Below are 7,031 nucleotides of genomic sequence, written 5' to 3'. Positions count from 1 at the left end.
AAATCTATAATATAAAACAATTTTTTAAAAATGTAAAACAAAGTTTCAGAAAATATTATGCGTATCTTTCTGTCTAGCACATGATAAAGCTTCAAAAGTATGATCTAATCGTCCCAAAACCAAAAAAACAAAACTGCAACCATTTAAAGTTCATAGTAGGTACAATCAAGAGTTAGACACTAACTCCATGAAGACTGACAAAACCCTCAATTACCTGTTACCCAAGCCACTAACTAAACTACATTCTGTAGTCTGTAGCAATTTTACCGTAACCCTCTAAACCCTAAGTTTATTCATCTTTTATTGATCCCAATGCAAAAACTATTTTAAATTCATTGGTTTGGTTTATCTTGTGGAGTCCCACAGGGCTCAATTTTCAGGCCTTTGAAACTAATTATGACAGTAATTTAGTTGTGAGAGTGAAGAACTGAAGTGTGTGCTTACATACAAGGTCTAAGGAGTTAAAATAACGCTACTCTGAGCTCGGATCTACTTCGAGCCTCCAGGCTCAACATGCTGCTAACTGCAATATATAACTATTTAAGATATAAGAAGAGGGGCCAGAACATGCTCATGAGAACTGTGTTACACTGTTTAACCTGAGTCATATGTGTGCACAATCCCAAAATATTACTCTATCCCAACGTCTACATGCTTCTTTTACTGCAGATGCCGGTTCCGTACCACTCAGCTTCTCAAATGCATGTGAAAAGCGTGTCCTTTACTATATACTATATATAATCTTACGCAAGAGAGAAGTAATAAGTAATTTGTGTAAATTGTATAAACACAAATTAAAAGTGTTTTAAGTGTTTTAAGAGAAACAAATTAAACATAATGTATTTAATGCAAGGTTATATTTGCACACACTACATTTCATGCATTTTTTGCAATAAGAATTTTATGTTCTGTTAGAAATTCAACAACACGTAATTTGACACGGGGTGCCCAAACTTTTGCATAAATCTGTTCACATTCACATTGCACACTCTAAATTCACAAAACAACAACATACAGCAAAACCTCATATCTCCATAACATCAGCTTTACAGGACAAGTAAAAAAATGTCTTAACAATAGAAGTCAATGTTAAAAATATTTAATTTAAATTGTCATTTTGAAGCATTTCTATTAGTCCATTCACCATGAAATTTTTACACAATATAAAAATCTGCTAGATTGATATTGTATCTAAAGGTGAAAAAAATTGAAATACATTTTTATGTTGCAGCGCCAATATCATACAGTCATTCAGACTAGTTTGAAACTACAGTAATAGTTCTGATGACTACAGTGCAAATATATACTGTCCAACCTGACCAGTGAAGCTTTGACCTTACAATGATTCAGTTTGTCTGTGACTAATTCAGTGCATCACAAAACAAATCTCCACTGACTGATGATTCTGACATGCCAAAATAACATAGCTGCACCTTCAGATCAATGTTACAATTATCAGTGCATTTTTACATCCCTAGTGGTCTGATCTGTTAACGAAAATGTCCTCAGTGACCCTTTGCAGGATGTCAGCTATACCAGGCCTCTCTCTCTCTCTTTCTCTCTTTCTCAGCCCCTCCACCCCCCTCCCCTCTCCATCCTCTAAGCCCTACAGTCATCACTCAGCTCGTGTATGGTGTAGACTTGGAGCTGGAACAGGCTCTCTTTGACTTACTTCCCATCTCCTCAGCTCACTGGGGTATTGACACACAGCCTTTCACTGTCCATCAGGGGGAAAAGTGCCCTTTTTATAGGGTTCCATTCAAATGAAAGGGGGTATTATGGAGATGGGGCAGAGGCAGAACCCCATACCTGGCATAAATGCTTGGCAGGATATTGAAGTTATTTTTAATCATGATGTTAATATACATTAATCACCATGTCATCTGTGCTGTTTGGTGCCAATACCTGGAAAATTCTTGGAAATACACAAAAATGACTACATAATTACATAATTGTCTAATAACAACATAACTAGTAGAGCGCATAATTAAAGGACAATGAGGCTTTTACTTACCTCTGTAAGAAGACACTTACAGTTATCTTTTGTCTTATAAAATTAGGACAACTGATTAAAACCTTTGTCTTTTTTTAACATACTTAAATATATGGATGTTTGGACATTTGATCATAATTTGAACTAAACACACACAACTGAAGAAATGTCTTTTAACCTCATCTGTAAAATGTAACTAATAGAAATGCGATTTTCATGAGGACAAAAGTTATGACATTTCCAATTTTATTACCACTTCAACTACCTGCAATTAGAGTCAGATGCAGCACATCAGCTGCAGATGATTGGAACATGGTTAGAGATGATTTTGGAGGAGCCTGTCTTAAAGTGAGTGCCGTCACCACGGCGAGATCTGATGGTTGTTTCTGAAGGCCTCATCAACCAAGCTGTGAATGTGTGATGAGGACAATACAATTGCTTATCACCATTAAGCTTATGTATAGTTATGCCTACCTGTCATGCTTTATATCTATATACAGCTTGCCTATGAATGGCATAAAGTCACCCAACAGCAGTGTGAAAGACTTGTGCAGAGCCCGCCAAGACATGATGACTGCTGTGATTGGCAGTCAAGGTTTTTTCAGCATAGTGGTTTTTGAATGCTCTCAAAGTTCAAATATTAGTACTGTGTTGTTTACATTTGAATAATAACTTATTTTCATTATAATTATTGTAATCATTTCTTTGCATAATTTGAGCAGTTGTTTTTGAGCAGTTGTCTTTTCTGCAAATGAATGCTCTAAATAGCAATATTTTTATATGGAATTTAGGGGAAATGTTGTCCATGTTAAAATGCTGAAATGCATTACATAATATACAATGCAATACATTACAATGCAAATGTTAATTTCCCTAAACACATTGCCTAAATAGTAAAACCAGAGAAACTGATAATGTAGGGTGGTCTCTTATTTTTTTCCAGAGCTGTAAATATGTAGCCTCTAGACGTCTTGATGTCTTGCAGGGGGAAACACACTACAGATTCAAATTGTATCCAAAAGTAAAAAAAAAAACGGAGATACATTTTTGTGTGGCAGCGGCAATGTCATACAGTCATTCAGAGTAGTTTGAAACTACAGTAATAGTTGTGATGACTACAGTGCAAATATATACTGTCCAACCTGACCAGTGAAGCAGTGTAAAGCTTTGACCTTACAATGATTCAGTTCGTATGTAAATGATTCAGTGCATCACAAAACAAATCTCCACTGACTGATGATTCTGACATGCCAAAATAGCTTAGCTGCACATTCAGATTAATGTTACAATTATCAGTACATTTTTACAGAGATGATTTTGGAGGAGCCTGTCTTAAAGTGAGTGCTGTCACCATGCCGAGATCTGATGGTTGTTTCTGAAGGCCTCACAGACCAAGCTGTGAATGTGTGAAGAGGACAATACGATTGACTATCACGCTTCATATCTATATATGCTATATATACGATCATGCTTTATATCTATATAAATACGAAGTCTCTAGGTGCCTTGATGTCTTGCAGGGGGAAACACGCTCTTGAGTAAGCTGTAGGGACCACTGCTATCTTGTGTGAGGGTGAGGTCGTAACCTGGAACCTGAATCTCCCTTTGTCTGTTTCCAGTTTTCTCCATCGTTTGAACTCTGTAGCTGCTCTGAACACTGTGTGAATAATTCTGGATGAATAGACCAATAGAAATCACTTCAAATAAACTCAAAGTTAAAAACATGTTTGCCTTCTCCGAGAAAAAGTCAACATTTTGGAGATACATGTCTCTTTTATTGGACAGTGATGAAATGTGTTCTCTGTAACAGTGTTTGCCGGTAATTATTTTACTGGGCCTGGGATGATCATGTGGTTTTAATGTGTGTGTATGGGTTCTTTTAACTTACCCTTATGAGTTAGAACACCTCTGTTAAAGCAAAATGGTCAGTTCCATGTGTGAGGTGGTGGGGCTAGGCTTATATAAGGGAGGGAAAAGAGGAGCAAAGGGACTAGCTTTGGGATAATCACCTCTCGTGGAGAGTGGGGGTAATGGAGTAAGAGCTAGCAGAGTGTAGAGTTTTATGAGTATTACTCTTGTACTTACCTGTACTGCTGAGTCAGGGAGTAAAGTTGTAACTCTTATTTTTCTTACAGGCAAGTAAGTAAAAGTGCACTCTTTCAATTCATCTGCCATATTTCTCCACTGCCTTAACCTCTCAGTCACACCTACCCGGTGACTTTGCGTCTCCAAACCTGAAGTTTGGCAGAGCATCATCACAGAATGTCTGAGGCTCCTCCAAAACCCCTTTTCCTCATCAGGAAATGTAAATGTTTTTTACAAATAATGTTTCAGTGTTGTTCAAATGAAGATTAGATATGAGTTTAAATACGTTTAAAAAGACAAATGTTTTTTTATGGAGTGTCCTGACTGTACATGCACAATAATAAGCATACTATGTACTTAAGCTACTCGTCCCCTCCCATCCCCTGACAACACCTCTTCTCATGGTCCTCAAGACATAAGTCTGCATGCACAAATGCCGTCCTCTGCCCACCAGCTCTCTGCTGCTCTCTTTGGGCTGTGGATAGAGGAGAAAACACAGCTTACTTGGTGGCCAGAACTCAAGGCCATGTTACATAATCATATGCTGGAAGTAAGAGAAAGAGAAAGAGAGAGATATAAGTATATAGTACAGACTGAAGGTCCTCAAAAAGCAAAAACAAACAAACAAACAAACTTTTTTTATTTTTTTGCACAAAGTAACAGTCAAATGAAAGCCCCTTTGGAAGATACTGAGGGGCAATTTTTTTTTACATTGACATAAAAATAAAAACGTAAAGTAAAAGGTGGTAAAAGTAAAACTGGATGATTTGGGAATAGATGCTCTCAGGGCTATTTATTACTGCATTCAGCCAAAGTCCTAACACCCCCCCCCCCCCCACGACATCCTAATCATGATGGACACCCGTATGTCCCCAGTGTGTTTTTTTTTTTTAATACCAAAATATAGTTTTTAATTTAATTTATTATATTGTGGCACATTTCATTACTGTGAATGTAAGAAGCTTAAACAATGGACTGACAGCAATGACATAAAACGGTGTTATCACCTTATGGAAAAAGGTGTAATTATTAATAATTACAAATGAATGAATGAATGAATATATAATTATGTTACAGGAAACTCGCTGATGCCTGCGTGCCACGGATGGTCTATCTTACCTTCCTCGCCAGTGCTGTAGGTGGCAGTCATTTATCTACCCTCTCTGAATGCAATTGCACACTTCAAACGAAACAAGTTTGCCAATGCGTGTGCGTGCGTGTGTGTGTGCGCGCGCGCGTGCGTGCGCTTCTTCCAAAGTTGCCGCTGTGCTTTATGTTGGCAGGAGGCGAGGAAGTTGCAGCCTTCAGCCCACGAGCTCCTCTGAGAGTGAGTAACACAGTCTCCACAGCTTCTCGTTTTTCTTCATGTTGTCTCTCGTCTGTTTGAGCGCTTGGGAGGAGAAATGGACAGAGTTTAGACTGTGTTTAGAGGAGTTCAGTTCAGTTCAGGGCGGAGTTTCACCACTGCAGTCCTCCTAAAAGCAGCTTTCTGTTTGAGCAAAACTCTGAACACATGAAGCGTCGTGAGGAGAAAGGTGTAGTCTTAAGTGTTTCCCGGCAGGTTGGCAGGGTTGGCGGGTTGTTCGCGGTTGCTGCTTTGTGTTATAATGCTTTATACAAATAAAATGAAAACCAGCTTAATCCGAGTTGACACAGCAGGGCAACTTCCTGTCAGTCAGCCCTGTCTCTCCTCAGGGTAGAAAGCGTCCTTGAAGCTTGACGTAGTGCTGCGGTTCGGGTTCACTGAAGTAACTGTGAAGTAACTGTGAAGTAACTGTGAAGTAACTGTGAAGTAACTGTGAAGTAAGTAAGTAAATGCTGACCGTGGTGAGAACTAGGGGTCGAGTTGCTCTTGGGATGCTCAATCTGCTTTCCGCCTGTGTTACATTTCTTTGGATGAAAGCCTGACCGCCAAACCTTTCACACTGCCAACTGCTCTTCCCCCAGGCGATGCAGTGAAGATTATGGCTAAACGGTGAATCGTTTGATAGTGAAATTGCGATGTTTGAAACGAGAGAAATGAGATTTTACTATTTTATTATTATACTAACAGAGCTCGTGAACTGACCGTCTAGCCCCCTACATTCAGCATTCACATCTCTAGCCAGGTAAGGTGGAGATGCTGGGTGTAGCTGAGATGGGCTACAGTGGGCATTGCTGTAATACACTGCATAACAGTACATCTTTCTGAACATGCTGAATATGTCATCAGTTTTTTTTAAAGGAACAGAACTAAGATTACATTTGTAAAACATGAAAAGCTCCATATTTCATAAGCCTTCTGCTTAGTATTAGTAGTCGGTTGAAACCATTACAAGAGCATTGCCACTTTAATAAGTGGCAGCCTTTGGGGTTCGAGCATCCAGTATTGTTACCAGTCAAAAAACCCTTTTCCACTACTGTACAGAACCCTGGTCTCTTTTGTAATAGACCTGATGCCTCAAAGGATGCCTGCTAAATATTTCATACATTGACCTTTTGACCTTGGTAGGGTAAGCAGCCGATTTGTTTTAACTAATTAGTGCAAGTATCTATAAAACAGTATCATATATTCATAAAAGAACCCCCCCCCCCCATATCTCTCTACACTTGGCCTTCCACACCTGAGCCTAAAGAACTCCTATTCTGCTGACACTACTGTTTTCTTCAACTCCGGATGGGCTTGTTAATTACATAATTGATTAGTTGCATCTGAGGTGATTTTCCAAGGGAAGCTTGGTAACTTAAGCCAAAAGTGAGGGCTGTCCAATAGGACACTCCCTGGGCTCCACTTATTTTTACATTTAGGTTAACTGAGGAGTCCTGCTTTGTGAAATATCCTTAGGTGTATTAGATCAAAGAGAAGTCCAAAACATGTACGGGAATGCTCCATGACCAGGGTTGGAAACCAGTGGAGCCCACTGTAGTCAGCCTAAGCAATTACCAGGGTGGCAAGTTTTATGGTTTTCTAACG

General features: G+C 39.0%; 1 protein-coding gene across 6 annotated transcripts in view; it reads left to right on the top strand.

Annotated features, from left to right (window-relative positions):
- The first annotated feature begins 5,324 nt into the window (after nucleotides 1-5,324).
- ppip5k1b (diphosphoinositol pentakisphosphate kinase 1b) overlaps nucleotides 5,325-7,031 on the top strand; it is a 37,397-nt gene continuing 35,690 nt past the window's right edge. For 5 of the 6 annotated variants that reach the window (XM_072664241.1, XM_072664239.1, XM_072664237.1 and 2 more), the window contains exon 1: nucleotides 5,326-5,405. The gene's annotated coding sequence lies outside the window, so the exon portion shown is untranslated. Of the gene's footprint in view, nucleotides 5,406-7,031 lie in introns of all 6 variants that reach the window. The other variant, XM_072664236.1, reaches the window with a different exon arrangement.

This window comes from Salminus brasiliensis, chromosome 19 (assembly GCF_030463535.1).
Source record: "Salminus brasiliensis chromosome 19, fSalBra1.hap2, whole genome shotgun sequence".
NCBI classification, from domain to species: domain Eukaryota; kingdom Metazoa; phylum Chordata; class Actinopteri; order Characiformes; family Bryconidae; genus Salminus; species Salminus brasiliensis.
This window is presented reverse-complemented; position numbering and strand designations above follow the sequence as displayed.